The 16,317-nt window shown below is 37.5% G+C and overlaps 1 protein-coding gene and 1 long non-coding RNA gene across 5 annotated transcripts in view; one reads left to right on the top strand and one right to left on the bottom strand.

The window, feature by feature from the left end:
* DPYD (dihydropyrimidine dehydrogenase) overlaps positions 1-16,317 on the top strand; it is a 793,664-nt gene that overhangs the window by 5,085 nt on the left and 772,262 nt on the right. The window lies entirely within an intron of this gene.
* LOC123795181 (uncharacterized) overlaps positions 1-16,317 on the bottom strand; it is a 166,537-nt gene that overhangs the window by 137,732 nt on the left and 12,488 nt on the right. For all 3 annotated transcript variants that reach the window (XR_015726358.1, XR_006780361.2, XR_006780359.2), the window contains exon 2: positions 2,569-2,696. This is a non-coding gene — a long non-coding RNA (uncharacterized LOC123795181). The remainder of the gene's footprint in view (positions 1-2,568; positions 2,697-16,317) is intronic.

Below are 16,317 nucleotides of genomic sequence, written 5' to 3'. Positions count from 1 at the left end.
TGGCCGATTTATTTTTCTGCTTCTTAACTCTATGGCTATAATGACAAATATGCGGTGAAAACCTTCAGTCCTTAAACTGTAAGAAAAAATTCTATGTCATTTATACCCTGCCTTAAATTAAAAATATTTAATAAGACATTTTAAGATTATACATTTATCTTTAGTCAGAATTTTGATTTTCAAATGTGACATGTTTACCTTCTGGATTTCATTTGCTCTTAATCCTCTATGTCAGAACAGAAGGTATTTTTTGGCCTCAAACATCAATAGTGTGGATGTTCACTGATATCCTGGAGCCAATTATACTACTGAGATAACTCTTACTAGGATTATATATTTCCTGTGGTTTATAATTATTACTTCTTCCATTGCTTGTAATTAAAATGTTATGCTGGTAGAGGTAAAGTCAGTGTATAACCTTTCTTTTACAATGTTCACCACAGATATCTGTTTATTGATATTAAGAAGTCAGTAATTTTGTATACAGTTATTTCTTTTGTATTTCATGAAATCAAGCTTCGGTTCATGGTTAAAGAAAGCATCATAATCAAAAAGGCCTGGGTTCTAATTCTGGCTTCTTATTTTTTTATTTTTGTGATTGTGGTCAGGTTCTTTCCTGGGCTATCATTTCTTCCTCTGTCAATTGGATTTAAGTTTAATTATTTCATGCAATCGCTATAATGATCAATTGGTGCCACATACATCTAATGCCTCAGACTGCGTATGTCACATAAAATATGTTTTTTAAGTGGTAGTGCTTCTTTTAAATATCACTACTGCATATATCATGTGTATTATGTAAATGTCATTTGGCTGGAATTTTGTTCAACTCCAGAAATTAACTACTGGTATCAAAGTCTGTTAAAATATGTGAGGGAGGGGGGGAGTTAGGAAGTTAAAAGAATTATGATGAAAGTTCATTACAGATTCAGAAATGTTACAGAAATGTTTATAAGAAAGTTCCTGAATTTTATTTGTCAATATTACCAGTGATAAGGGAGACTTTCTGAAATTCAGATTAAATTAAAAAGACCCACTTCATTTTCTTTTATTTCTATTTTAAAAATATCTTTAATGCCCTCTGTATAGCCAACCTTCTAGTATAAACTGAAGAAAATTCAAAGGAAGTATGTGGCATAGGTTTTGTCTGTATTATCCACATCTAATACACTAGGTAATAAGATTCAGATCCAGGGCTGATCCCATCTTACCCTTACTATTTTACTGCAATATACATATGGATTAATTTTTTAGTGTTTTTCTGGGTGTTTTTGAGACTATATCAGGACCAGTGCATTGGTGAAAATTATTTCTTGGCATTCTCAACTATATTTAGAAGGGTTTAGTATTATCCTTTTCTGAAAAGAAATTTCTACACAATTATTAACCAAAAAAAAAAAAAAAAAAAAGCCCAACTGTCCTTGTACTAACTGGATTAAGTTTATAATTTCTTTAAGCAAGCATATTAGCTTGAAAGACTTTTTTTTTCTCCCTAGACTTCTAAGCATCCCTACACATACTGTATGTTCATGAAAACTTTTTCACCTCCTAGGAAGTAAACAGTTGGAGATCAACCTGTTTTTCACCAGGAAATGTAAAGTGTGCTTTTTCTAAAAGATGACTCAAATATTACCTTTTTTAATACTAGGTTATGGTAATTATGCTTCTTTGGGAATTTCAACTCGGTTGTGTAATAGCATTCTTACTATCCTCTACCTCTATCATAATAATTAAAGAGACAATCTGTGTCCCTACCTCCCAGGTGCTTGGAAATTGATATTATGAGTGCTTATGAATGTCCCCTTGAGGCATTGCTGACTGGGCCACTTTGAAGAAAAATCTCTTCATCAATAATGAAGCCCTGAGGGCCACTTCTCAGGGGACCCACACAAAATTACATGTCAACTCCAGACCTGATTTATACAGATGGCGCTCATGGATGGAGCCCTGACTGCACCTCCCCTTCTCCCATAGTTTATTACCCACCACTCTCTGCTGATCCTCCCCACTCCCCCCACCCCTTATACTTCTCTCTCCAAACTTCATCCCTTAATTTTCAACTTGTTTTACCCACTCACAATTGATTCATCTAACTATATCTTTTATTTAATATTTGTGAAATCCTTTGATACTATAAAGTGACTATGACAGCATGTTAAAATTTAAAATGTTAGTATGTCTAATGTAAAAGCCATGTGAAAATCTTCAGCAAAACAATAGAACAGAATGTGTATTCACTGTATGTTAATTAATGCAAGTATTCCAGGATAGGGGACAGACCTGGAAATATGTTTGCTCTACATGTTGGGTCCCTTGTTCTCTGACCTTGTGGAAATCATTCAACCACTGTGAAGAGTTTGCTGACTTCTCAGTGAGTTTCCTATTGATCAGTCTTTTAAGGATGGTTTGTAATAAAATACGGCAATGGTGAAATTGTTTGAAATGTGACCTGCTGAGTGATCCTGTTAAGGAACTGCAGACATGGTGTTGTCATAGCTACTCTATTTTACATGCTAGGTAGGATTAAGTATACCATTTGTACCCATTATATGGAATTGGTATACTTACCTGATTTTTAAACTTCCTGCTTGCCTTCCTTTTTCTTTTTCAATCAAATGAATGATTTTATAAATCTCTCCTGAACACACAGAAAAAGTCCAATCCTTCTATATATGGATGGAGTTCTGTGAGGTGATCTGGAAATGATAAATTCATATTTTGTATCTCTTGGATGATATTGTCTTTAACTGGAAATTATGATCAGAGATTCTAAAAAGGAGTTGGGAGTCTCTTAGTGTTTCTCCAGTGTATTTGTTGTTTGATAATTGTCAGTGGAAGCCAGAGCACTGAATCCTTGGGTTTCTAGCCCATAGGGAATTCAGGTTACCTTTCTCTGATTCCTTATACCACAATGACCTCAAAGCTTTGGGGACTTTCTTTCAGATATTCTTACATAATAAATATTGGGGAGTACTGGAGTAGAATGCTTGAAATCCTCATACTTCAAGGAAAGATAATTCAGTTCTTCTCACAGATGCCTAGGGTTAAATAAACCATGACAGCTTTCATAGCAAGATGCTTTGGGGGAGGGTAGCAGGGGTTAACTTTTATAAATTTATTTTCATTCTTCTGATTTAATTTTTAAAATTATTTTTCATGATCATTACGGGGAAAAAATGCCAAAAAAAAAAAAAAAAAGGTGAAAAGTAGACCTCAAACATATATAATCACACCACCCAAAACAGCTCTGCTAAGTGATTTAGTACTTTTCTTTCCTATACATAAGGAGTTTTTTCCTAAACAGTTTTAATCATATCGAGGTTTATATTTGCTTTCTTCTCCAATCAGAACTATTTCCCCCAATTCATACTAACTTTTTAAATAGTTTTGAATAGTACCATGAGATTCCATGGAGTGGAGATACAAATATTCATTGAAGCCTGTCCCTTATGATCAGATATTTACTTTGTTTTAGTTATTTGTAATAATGCTTCAATATTTTTTTCTTAAGACCTTTTGCTTAAAATGCACTGGAAAGGATTGTCTTCATTGATATATAGTGCATTTCAGTTTGCCTTTTCCATCTACCTACATGATTCAAATGAATTAAATGTCTTTAAAAAAAAAGAGTTTTTAAAAGGAAAAAAGGTCCATTATTGGGTGCACAGACAGAAAGGACAAAATGCATTTGGAACCAATTACTCATTTGCCCCATCCCCCCACCACATTCAAGGTTACAGAACACACAGGCATCTAAATATAGTTTCCTTTGATGTGGATGTGACTTCATTTGGATTCAGTGCTTATTTGATGCTTCATTCTAGATCATGGCTTGACTGCTTGAATTTTCCTTATTTTTCTGCCAGGGAGAACAGGAAGAGTAAAGTTGGGTTTCAGGTTGTTATTTTAAATGAATAAATATCAGGTTTTTATCTTGAATGACTAAATGTAACAACTGCTGATGTTCCAATGTGTGACCAAAATGGAAACTTTAATATTGTACCTGCCACCCTGTGCCCCTCCCTCTACTCAAACTCCTCTATCAGACCAGATTGTCAAAGCATTCTTTTACCCTAGGCCTTTATATTAGAAGTATAATCTGGGGTGTGTGCGTGTGTTCACATGTATACATACACAAAAGCGCGTGTGTGTGTGTGCAATTTCTTTTTATTTTTATTTTCCTTATGGTACGCAAGAAGAGGAAGAAAGTGGTGATTGGCTTAATTTGTATTTGTTTGAATATTGGTTAATTTGAACACTTTTTCCACATTTTAAAATAGTTCTGCTTTTCTTTTAAATGAATTACTTCAACAGGATTTTAGTGTAAGAGTAAAATAAAAGAGAAAAATAGAAATAAATACAAATAAGAAAAGTAGAACTATCTCTCAACAAAGTGACTTTAGAGGGAGCACACTTCAACATAATAAAAGCCATGTATGAAAAACCCTCAGCTAACATCACAGTCAGTGGTGAAGAGCTGAAAGCTTTTCCTTTAAAACGAGAAACATGTCAAAGATGGTCCCCTCTTACACTTTTATTTAACATAGTACTGGAAGTCCTACCTGCAGCAATCAGACCAAAAAAAGAAAAGGCACCAAATTGGTAGGTAAGAAGTAAAACAGTTATTATATGCAGATCACATAATACTAAATGTAGAAAGCCCTAAAAACTACACCAGAAAACTCTTAGAATAAATTCATTCAGAAGGTGTAGGATACAAAATTAATACACAGAAATCTGTTATGTTTTAATACAAATAATGAAGTAGCAGAAGGAAAAATTGAGAACAATCCCATAAAAAAGAATAAAATGCCTAGAATTGAATTTAACCAAGGAGATGAATAATCTGCAATCTGAAAGCTATGAGACGTTGATGAAAGAAATTGAAGATGGCCAAAGTAAATAGAGAGATAGACCATGCTCATGGTTTGGAAGAATTAATATTGTTAAAATGTCTATATTACCCAAGGCAATCTTTACACTCAGTATAATCTCTATTAGAATACCAATAATATTTTTCACAGAACTAGAACAAATAATCTTAAAATTTGTATGGAACCACAAAAGATCCTGAAGCAATCTTGAGAAAAAAGAAAAAGTGGGAGGTATCACAGTTCTAGATTTCAAGCTACACTACAAAGCTATAGTAATCAAAACAGTATGGTACTGGCATAAAACTAGACCTAGATCAAAGAAACAGAATAAAGAGCCCAGAAATAAATCCACATTTACATGGTCAATTAATCTATGACAAAAAGGGACAAGAATACAAAATGGGGAAAAGATAGTCTCTTCAATAAATGGTGATGGGAAAACTGGACTCAACATGTAAAGGAGTGCAGCTGGAGCACTTTCTATCACCATATAGAAAATAAAAACCTCAAAATGGATTAAAGACCTAAATGTAGGACTTGAAACCACAAAATTCTTTTTTTTTTTTTTTTGGTAAACATTTTATTTATTAGAGAGAGTGCACGAGAGAGAGCAATTGAGAGAGAGAGAGATCATGAGTGGGGGGTAAGGGCAGAAGGAGAGGGAGAAGCAACCTCCCTGCTGAGCAGGGAACCTGACATGGGCTCAGTCCCAGAACACTGGGATCATGACGTGAGATGAAGGCAGACGCTTAAACAACTGAGCCACCCAGGCACCCCCTGAAACCACAAAATTCTTAAAAGAAAACATAGGCAATAATCTCTTGGGCATTGGCCTTAGCAATATTTTTCTGGATCTGTCTCTTCAGGAAAGGGAAGCAAAAGTGAAAATACTCAATTAGGAACTACATTAAACTAAAAAAAGCTTTTGCAGAGCAAAGGAAACCATCAACAAAATGAGAAGGCAACCTACTGAATTGAAGAAGATATTCGCAAATGATGTATTCCATAAGAGGTTAATATCCAAAATATATAAAGAACTCATACAACTGAACACCAAAAATACAAACAATCAATTTAAAAATGGGCAGGAGTGCCTGGGTAGCTCAGTCGGCTGAGCGTCCAACTCTTGATTTCAGCTTAGGTCATGATCTTGGGTTCCTGGGATTGAGCCCCAGGTCAGGCTCTGTGCTCAGCAAGGAGTCTGAGGATTCTCTCCCTCTGCTCCTCCCCTGCTCACATGTATGTGTGTGCACTCTCTCTCTCTCTCTAAAGTAAATAAATCTTTAATAAAAATAAAAATGGGCAAAGAACCTGAATATTCATTTCCCCACAGAAGACATACAAATGGCCAACAGATACTTAAGATGCTCAATATTACTAATCATCAGGGAAATGCAAGTCAAAACCACAATGAGCTATCAGAATAACTAGAATAACTCACATCAGTCAGAATAACTAGTGTCAAAGATAAAAAATAAGTGTTGGTGAGAATGTGGAGAAAAAGGAACCCATGTGCACTGTTGGTGGGAATGTAAATTAGTTCAGCCTCAAAAAATTAAAAATAAAAATCCTGTGTGATGCAATAACTCCACTTCTGAGAATTTATCCAAAGAAAATGAAAACACTAACATGAAAAGATATATGCACCCCTATGTTCATTGCAGCATTAATTACAATAGTCAAGATATGGAAGCAATCCAAGTGTCTATCAACAGATGAATGGATCAAGGAGAAGTGGTATATATACACACAATGGAATACTACTTAACCATAAAAAACAATTAAATCTGCCATTTGCAGCAACATGGATAGACTTAGAGGGCATTATGCTAAATAAAATAAGTCAGACTGAAAAAGACAAACACCATGTGATTTCACTTATATGTGGGTTCAAGAAAACAAGACAAATGAACAAACAAAAACCAGAAATAGACCCATAAATACAGAGAGCAGGGGTATAGTGGATAGGCAAAGTAGGTGAAGGGGATTAAGAGGTACAAACCTTCACTTATAAAGTCAATTAGTCATGAGGAGGAAAAAAGTACAGTATAGGGAATATCGTCAATAATACTGTAATAACTTCGTATGGTGACAAATGGTAAATACACTTATGGTGAGCATTTCATAATGTGCATAAGTGTCGAATTGCAATGTTGTACATCTGAAACTTTTATGATATTGTAAGTCGATTATATTTCAGTAATAAAGTACACATACAAAAGAAAAGTAGAAACATCACAGATTTTAAGAAAATTAGATGCTAATTAATTATAAAATCACAACAAAATCAATACTCTTTGGAAACATATAATCCATTAAAACTAACTTCAGGTAAATTCAGAAATAACAATGGACTAGTAGGCTTGGTCTATTATAGTATTTATTATAATGTAATATGCAATGGGTCATTATTGTTTATTTTAATTAAAATGAAAGTGTAGCACACCTTAGTGGTTAAGAATGTAGGTGGAGCCGCCAGAGAACAAAAGCCTGGAAATACGGGCTCACAGCGTGCCCATCCCCATCCCCCCTCGCAGGGGACACGGAGACTCTACCCAAACAGGGTTGCCTGAGTATCGGCGTGGCAGGCCCCTCCCCCAGAACACAGAAGGCAGGCTGAAAAATCAAGAAGCCCAAAACCCGGGGCGCCTGGGTGCCACAGTCATTGAGCGCCTGTCTTCGGCTTAGGGCGTGATCCCGGCATTCCGGAAAGGAGTCCCTCATCGGGCTCCTCCGCTGGGAGCCTGCTTCTTCCTCTCCCACTCCCCTGCTTGTGTTCCCTCTTTCGCTGGTTGGCTCTCTGCCACATATAAATAAATAAATAAATAAAATCTTTAAAGAAGAAGCCCACATCCCCAAGATCCCTATAAAACAAGGGGCACGGCCTGGGACCCAGTCAATAATTTAGGCTCTGGACAACCCCGCAACCTCTCATCAGAATGATGAGAAGGAGAAGCGCCCCCCAGCAGAGAAAAGACAGTGAGTCTGTGGCCTCTGCCACAGAAATAATGTATATGGATGTAACCAAATTATCAGAAATGGAATTCAGAGTAACGATGGTCAAAATGATGAGTAGAATTGAAAAAAGTATTAATGAAAAGGTTACTGAGAATATAGAATCCTTAAGGACAGAAATGAGAGCGAATCTGACAGAAATTAAAAATTCTATGAGCCAAATGCAGGCAAAACTAGAGGGTCTGACAGCCAGGGTCACCAAAACAGAGGAACGTATTAGTGAATTGGAGGATGGGTTAATAGAGGAAAAAACGAAAATAGAAGGTGGTCTTAAAAAAATCCATGCCCATGAATGTAGGTTATGGGAGATTACTGACTCAATGAAACGATCCAATGTTAGAATCATTGGCATTCCCGAGGGGGTGGAGAAAAACAGAGGTCTAGAAGAGATATTTGAACAAATTGTAGCTGAAAACTTCCCTAACCTAGCGAGGGAAACAAACATTCGTGTCCAAGAGGCAGAGAGGACCCCTCCCAAGCTCAACCACGACAGACCTATGCCACGTCACGTCATAGTGCAATTCGCAAATATTAGATCCAAGGATACAGTATTGAAAGCAGCCAGGGCAAAGAAATTTCTCACTTACCAAGGCAAAGGCATCAGAATTACATCAGACCTGTCTACACAGACCTGGAATGAGAGAAAGGGTTGGGGGGGCATTTTTAAAGCTCTTTCAGAGAAAAACATGCAGCCAAGGATCCTTTATCCAGCAAGGCTGTCATTCAGAATTGATGGAGAAATAAAGACATTTCAGAATCACCAGTCATTAACCAATTTTGTAACCACGAAACCAGCCCTACAGGAGATATTAAGGGGGGTTCTATAAAAGTAAAAAGGCCCCAAGAGTGATACAGAAAAGAAAGTCACAACCGATACAAACAAAGACTTTACTGGCAACATGGCATCATTAAAATTCTATCTCTCAGTTCTTAGTGCCAATGTAAATGGTTTAAATGCTCCCATAAAACTCCACAGGGTTGCAGATTGGATAAAAAGAAATGACCCATCCATTTGCTGTCTACAAGAGACTCATTTCGAACCCAAAGATGCATTCAGACTGAGAGTAAGGGGATGGAGTACCATCTTTCATTCAAATGGACCTCAAAAGAAAGCTGGGGTAGCAATTCTCATATCAGATAGATTGGATTTTAAACTAGAGACTATAGTTAGAGATGCAGAAGGGCACTATATTATTCTTAAAGGAAGTATTCAACAAGTGGATATGACAATTATAAATATATATGCCCCCAACAGGGGAGCAGCAAGATACACAAGCCAACTCTTAACCAGAATAAAGAGACATATACATAGAAATACATTAATAGTAGGGGACCTCAACACTCCACTATCAGAAATAGAACACCCTGGCAAAAACTAAGCAAAGAATCAAAGGCTTTGAATGCCATACTCGACGAGTTGGACCTCATAGATATATATAGAACACTACACCCCAGAACCGAAGAATACTCCTTCTAATGCCCATGGAACATTCTCAAGAATAGACCATGTTCTGGGACACAAAACAGGTCTCAACCGATACCAAAAGATTGAAATTATCCCCTGCATATTCTCAGGCCACAACGCTCTGAAAGTGGAACTCAACTACAAGGAAAAATTTGGAAGAAACTCAAATACTTGGAGACTAAGAACCATCCTGCTCAGGAATGACTCGATAAACCAGGAAATCAAAAATCAACTTAAACAATTTATGGACACCAATGAGAATGAAAATACAGCAGTCCAAAACCTATGGGATATTGCAAAGGCAGTCCTAAGGGGGAGATACATAGCCATCCAAGCCACACTCAAAAGAACAGAAAAATCTAAAATGCAGTTTTTATATTCCCACCTCAAGAAGCTGGAACAGCAACAGAGGGACAGGCCTAATCCACTCACGAGGAAGCACTTGACCAAAATTAGAGCAGAAATAAATGATTCAGAAACCAGAAGTACAGTAGAGCAGATCAACAGGACTAGAAGCTGGTTCTTTGAGAGAATCAATAAAATTGACAGACCACTGGCAAGACTTATCCAAAAGAAAAGAGAAAAGACCCAAATTATTAAAATTATGAATGAAAAAGGAGAGGTCACGACGAACACCATTGAAATTGGAAGGATTATTAGAAATTTTTATCAACAGCTATATGCCAATAAACTGAGCAATCTGGAAGAGATGGAATCCTTCCTGGAAACCTATAAACTACCAAGTTTGAAACAGGAAGAAATTGATTTCTTAAACAGGCCAATTAATTATGAAGAAATTGAGTCAGTGATAAACAACCTTCCAAATAACAAAACTCCAGGCCCGGACGGTTTTCCTGTGGAATTCTACCAAACATTCAAAGAAGAAATAATACCTATTCTCCTAAAGCTAGTTCAAAAAATAGAAACAGAAGGAAAGCTACCAAACTCATTTTATGAGGCCAATATTACCTTGATCCCCAAACCAGGCAAAGACCCCCTCAAAAAGGAGAATTACAGACTGGTTTCCCTAATGAATATGGACGCCAAAATCCTCAACAAGATACTTGCTAATAGAATCCAACAGTACATTAAAAGGATTATCCATCATGATCAAGTGGGATTCATACCTGGGATGCAAGCGTGGTTCAATATTCGCAAATCAATCAGTGTGATACATCATATCAACAAGAAAAGACTCAGGAACCATATGATCCTCTCAACTGATGCAGAAAAAGCATTTGACAAAATACAGCATCCTTTCCTGATTAAAACCCTTCAGAGTGTAGGAATAGAGGGTACATTTCTCAATCTCATAAAGGCCATCTATGAAAAGCCTACTGCAAATATTATTCTCAATGGGGAAAAGCTGGAAGCCTTTCCCTTAAGATCAGGAACATGACAAGGATGCCCACTCTCGCCACTATTATTCAACATAGTATTAGAAGTCCTTGCAACAGCAATCAGATGACAAAAAGGGATCAAAGGTATCCAAATCGGCAAAGAAGAAGTCAAAATGTCTCTCTTCGCAGATGACATGATACTCTATATGGAAAACCCAAAAGAATCCACTCCCAAACTATTAGAAGTTATAGAGCAATTCAGTAATGTGGCGGGATACAAAATCAATGCTCAGAAATCAGTTGCATTTCTATACACGAATAACGAGACTGAAGAAAGAGAAATTAGGGAATCCATCCCATTTACAATAGCACCAAAACCCATATGTTACCTTGGAATTAACTTAACCAGAGACGTAAAGGACCTATATTCTAGAAACTATAAATCACTCTTGAAAGACATTGAGGAAGACATAAAAAGATGGAAAAATATTCCATGCTTATGGATCGGTAGAATTAACATAGTTAAAATGTCCATGCTACCCAGACCAATCTACACTTTCAATGCTATCCCGATCAAAATACTGAGGACATTTTTCAAAGAACTGGAACAGAAAGTCCTTAAATTTGTATGGAACCAGAAAAGGCCCCGAACTTCCAAGGAACTGTTGAAAAGGAAAAACAAAGCTGGGGGCATCACAATGCCGGATTTCGAGCTGTACTACAAAGCTGTGATCACAAAGACATCATGGTACTGGCACAAAAACAGACACATAGACCAATGGAACAGAATAGAGAACCCAGAAATGGACCCTCGGCTCTTTGGGCAACGAATCTTTCATAAAGCAGGAAAAAACATCTGGTGGAAGAAAGACAGTCTCTTCAATAAATGGTGCTGGGAAAATTGGACAGCTACATGCAAAAGAATGAAACTTGACCACTCTCTCACACCATACACAAAAATAAACTCCAAATGGATGAAAGACCTCGATGTGAGACAGGAATCCATCAAAATTCTAGAGGAGAAAATAGGCAGCAACCTCTATGACATCGGCCAAAGCAACCTTTTTCATGACACATCTCCAAAGGCAAGAGAAACAAAAGATAAAATGAATTTATGGGACTTCACCAAGATAAAAAGCTTCTGCACAGCCAAGGAAACAATCAAAAAAACTAAGAGGCAGCCCACGGAATGGGAGAATGTATTTGCAAAGGACACTACAGATAAAGGACTGGTATCCAAGATCTACAAAGAACTTCTCAAACTCAATACGCGAGAAACAAATAAACAAATCAAAAAATGGGCAGAAGATATGAATAGACACTTTTCCAATGAAGACATACAAATGGCTAACAGACACATGAAGAAATGTTCAAAATCATTAGCCATCAGGGAAATTCAAATCAAAACCACACTGAGATACCACCTTACGCCAGTTAGAATGGCAAAAATAGACAAGGCAAGAAACAGCAATTGTTGGAGAGGATGTGGAGAAAGGGGATCCCTCCTACATTGTTGGTGGGAATGCAAGTTGGTACAGCCACTCTGGAAAACAGTGTGGAGGTCCCTTAAAAAGTTAAAAATTGAGCTACCCTATGATCCAGCCATTGTACTACTGGGTGTTTACCGCAAAGATACAGACGTAGTGAAGAGAAGGGCCATATGCACCCCAATGTTCATAGCAGCATTGTCCACAATAGCTAAATCGTGGAAGGAGCCGAGATGCCCTTCAACAGATGAATGGATTAAGAAGCTGTGGTCCATATATACAATGGAATATTACTCAGCTATCAGAAAGAACGAATTCTCAACATTTGCAGCAACATGGACGGCACTGGAGGAGATAATGCTAAGTGAAATAAGTCAAGCAGAGAAAGACAATTATCATATGATTTCTCTCATCTATGGAACATAAGAACTAGGATGATCGGTAGGGGAAGAAAGGGATAAACGGGGGGTAATCAGAAGGGGGAGTGAAACATGAGAGACTATGGACTCTGAGAACAAACTAAGGGCCTCAGAGGGGAGGGGAGTGAGGGATTGGGATAGACCGGTGATGGGTAGTAAGGAGGGCACGTATTGCATGTTGCACTGGGTGTTATACACAACTAATGAATCATCGAACTTTACATCGGAATCCGGGGATGTACTGTATGGTGACTAACACAATATAATCATTAAAAAAAAAAAAAAAAAGAATGTAGGTGGACGAATGGGATAGGCTGGTGATGGGTAGTAAGGAGGGCACGTATTGCATGGTACACTGGGTGTTATACGCAGCTAATGAATCATCGAACTTTATATCAAAAACCAGGGATGTACTGTATGGTGACTAACATAATATAATAAAAAATATTATAATAAAATTTTTAAATAAAGAATGTAGACTCTGGAATTAAAGTGCTAATGTCCATTGTATCCTAGCTGTGTCACATATTAGTTTTTGACATTGGCAAATAACTTCAACTTTTCGTGTTTTAATTTCCTCACATGTCCAGTGGGGACAGTGATAGTACCTATATCAGAGGATTGTTATGTGGTTGAAGGAAATACTACATATTCAACATTTTTAATAGTGTCAACATATAGCAAATACTCAATTAACATTAAATATCAAAATACTAATGTTGCTGGGTGAACTGGGGAGACCCCAGTCCTCAGGCCTTGACCCAGGCTATCCCAAAGATGTCCCTGAAGGCTCTCGATTGCCTCATGAGAAAGAATTCAAGGACAGACACAACAATGAATAAGCGACACAAGTGGGAAAGTATTAAGCAAAAGTACGCTCTGAAGATGTGAGATGGGGCAATGGAGTGAGAGAGCGCTGCAGGCCCTGGGCTTTGGGTTTCTATCTTTTATTGGTGGTTGTTATCAGGGGGGTGGAATATTCATTATTTGGGGTGGGTGTTTCTTGGAAGCAGGGTTTAGACTTTGCTTATTTTGCATGGCTTTCTGCCCTACTTTGTCAGCCATCTTGGGCCTGTCCACTTTGATTCAGCTTCTTGTGACTTTGTTTTGGAGTGCTGACAGGATAGGCCTCTGACTTTCCCAATAGCTGGCCACAACTTCCTTTTTGCTGGCCTCCAGGCATCCTGTTAGAATCTAACTAACTGCCTCTAACACTAATAATGGCTACCAATTATCTTTTTGACTCCAATGACCTATCTCTTTGATAATCTGTTATTTTGATGTTTTAAACACAGAAATTTAGCTTTTTCTCTTATATATTAAAAATACTTATTAATTTCTTACTGTATGCTAGAAGCTAGTCCATATTTTGGAAACATACCTGCAAACAAGACAGAAAAGATTTCTGCTCTCAGTAAAATTACATTATAGTATAAAAATAAAAGGCTGTAAAAATTTCAAAGTGTGTGGTAATTTCGGATAGTATCATGAGCTTTGGTAAAAGTAAACAATAATATGATGCAGAATGACTGTTGGGGCCTCCTTTATTTGGGGTAGTCAGAGAAAGCCTCCTTGTGGAGGTGACATTTCAACTTAAACCTGAAGTACCAGAAGGAGTCTGCCATGGCTTTTGAGGAACAAAGAAAGAAAATTAAAGAGATGGGATTAGACTTAATCTGAGGGGCAAAAATAAATAACAGGTCTATGAGATACAAGTGTTGTATTTAATGACATTAAGTTTTAAATCCCTATTAGATCAAAGTAAAGATATTAAATAGGCCACTGGAAATGAGTATCTGGAGGTTAGTAAAGAAATCATAGCTAGAGATGGAAAGTGGGGGATTATTGATACAAAAATGATGTTTAAAATCCTGGGCCTGAGTAAAATCACTTAGAGACAGTGTAACTAGACAAAGGGTTGGTAACTTAGGCATTTAGAAGAAGAAAAAGTAGCCATGAGTCTGTGGTGTCATAGAATACAAGGAAGGAGGAAGGTGGTGGTATAGTCAACTCTCTTTATTGCTGTTGAGAGGGTAAGATGAGGGCATGAAAGTTTCCTTATAATTTGGTAGCATGGAGAAATTGTGAATTTAAAAATAGCTATTGGAAAAAGAAGTCCGATTGGAATGGATTGAGAAGGGAACAGGAGATAAGAAAGTGAAACAGTGACCTATTTCTGGGGTAAAGTTTCGCTCTACAGCAGAACACAGAAATTGGGAAGTAGGTGGAGGGGGAGAACAGAGCATGTACATATGCTAATGAAAGAAATCCAGTAGAAAGAGACACCAGTGTTAAAGGACACAGAAGGGATAATTTTCTGTATAAAGGGATTCTCTTGGTGAGGGGGAATAGAATTGATAAGTTTAAACATTAAGAGTCAGGTGGATGGTAGATGCCATAGTGGGTGTTCCCATCTGATGGTTTTTAGTTTCTCAATAAGAGTGTGAGGCAAAGTCATTAATTGAGGATGAGAGGAAAACAGGACATAAATCTGAAGAACAGACGGAAGTATGAATAAACTTTCTGGAAAATGGGAGCATGAAAATAATAAGGAATGATAGTAGGATTTTTAGGCAGTGTGTGTTTTCCATTTGAAATTTATTAAGAATTTAGCATGAATGTGATTTCTTCTAGCCACTTTTAACTGCTTGGGTTTGGACAAAGAGTAGTTAATTGGGTTAAGATTTACCTGGGCGATCATGTTGGTGTGAGAGAGGGGCAGAGAATTAAGGGTGTCATGAGGAAGTCATTGTGGTAGATAATGGAATCTAATGTTAGGGAATTCAGAATAGTAGGGAAAAATGAATAGCGAGGATATCAGAGGTGGTGTGCTCAATGGGATGGTGGTGTCAATAAGGTCAAAGAGTTGTTGGAAGGCATTAAGAGTATGAAAGTGCAAGAGGTGGAGGTTAGAGTGGTGTGCTTTTGGAGATGGTGTGATAATTAGCAATCAAAAGGTTAAGAACATAACCAAGGCAGATGGTGCCTTTGGTGATGTGGAAGGAAGAAACAATTATTGGTGGTGAAATGTTTGAATAAGGGGCAGATGCTGGATGGTCCAAGTGACCGTTGAAACTAAGACTGCTGTAAAGAACTGTGGGGTGTGAAAGAGAACTTGATTTAAATTCTCACTGCATTTGGACAGAGTGGTGGCGTGACCAAGAGGTGGGTAGATGACAGGAACACAGATACAAGGAGTAGAACACAGAGGAAAGATGATGTAAAAGATACCTCAGGAAAGATGGCCATGTAATTAGAAGCAGAGGTTGGAGTAATGTATCTGCAAGCCAAGGAATAGTGGGGATTGTCAGCAGACACTGGAACCTTGAATTGACAATGAAGGAGTCTCCCCTACAGGTTTCAGAGGGCATATGGCTCAGTTGACACTTTGATTTCATGCTTGTATCTTCCAGAACTGTAAGATAATAAATTGCTATTGTTTTAAGGGTACCCAGTTTGTGGTAATTTTTTTTTTTTATGGCAGTCCTAGCAAGCAGATAAATACAGATTTTTTGGTAAAGATTTAGTTATTTCTTTTAGAGAGAGAGTGTGAGGGGGGAGAGTGGGGCAGAGAGAGAAGGGGAGACAAGCAGACCCTCCGCTGAGCTGGGAGGCCGATATGGAGCTTGATCCCAGGATCCTGAAGTCATGACCTGAACCGAAACCAAGAGTCAGTTACTTAACCGACTCAGCCACCCAGGCGTCCTGCAAATAAAT

This window comes from Ursus americanus, chromosome 12 (genome assembly GCF_024610735.1).
Source record: "Ursus americanus isolate L20-20 chromosome 12, mUrsAme1.1.p, whole genome shotgun sequence".
Classification (NCBI taxonomy): domain Eukaryota; kingdom Metazoa; phylum Chordata; class Mammalia; order Carnivora; family Ursidae; genus Ursus; species Ursus americanus.
Note: the sequence above shows the minus strand (reverse complement) of the source record. Positions and strands in the feature narration are given on the sequence as shown.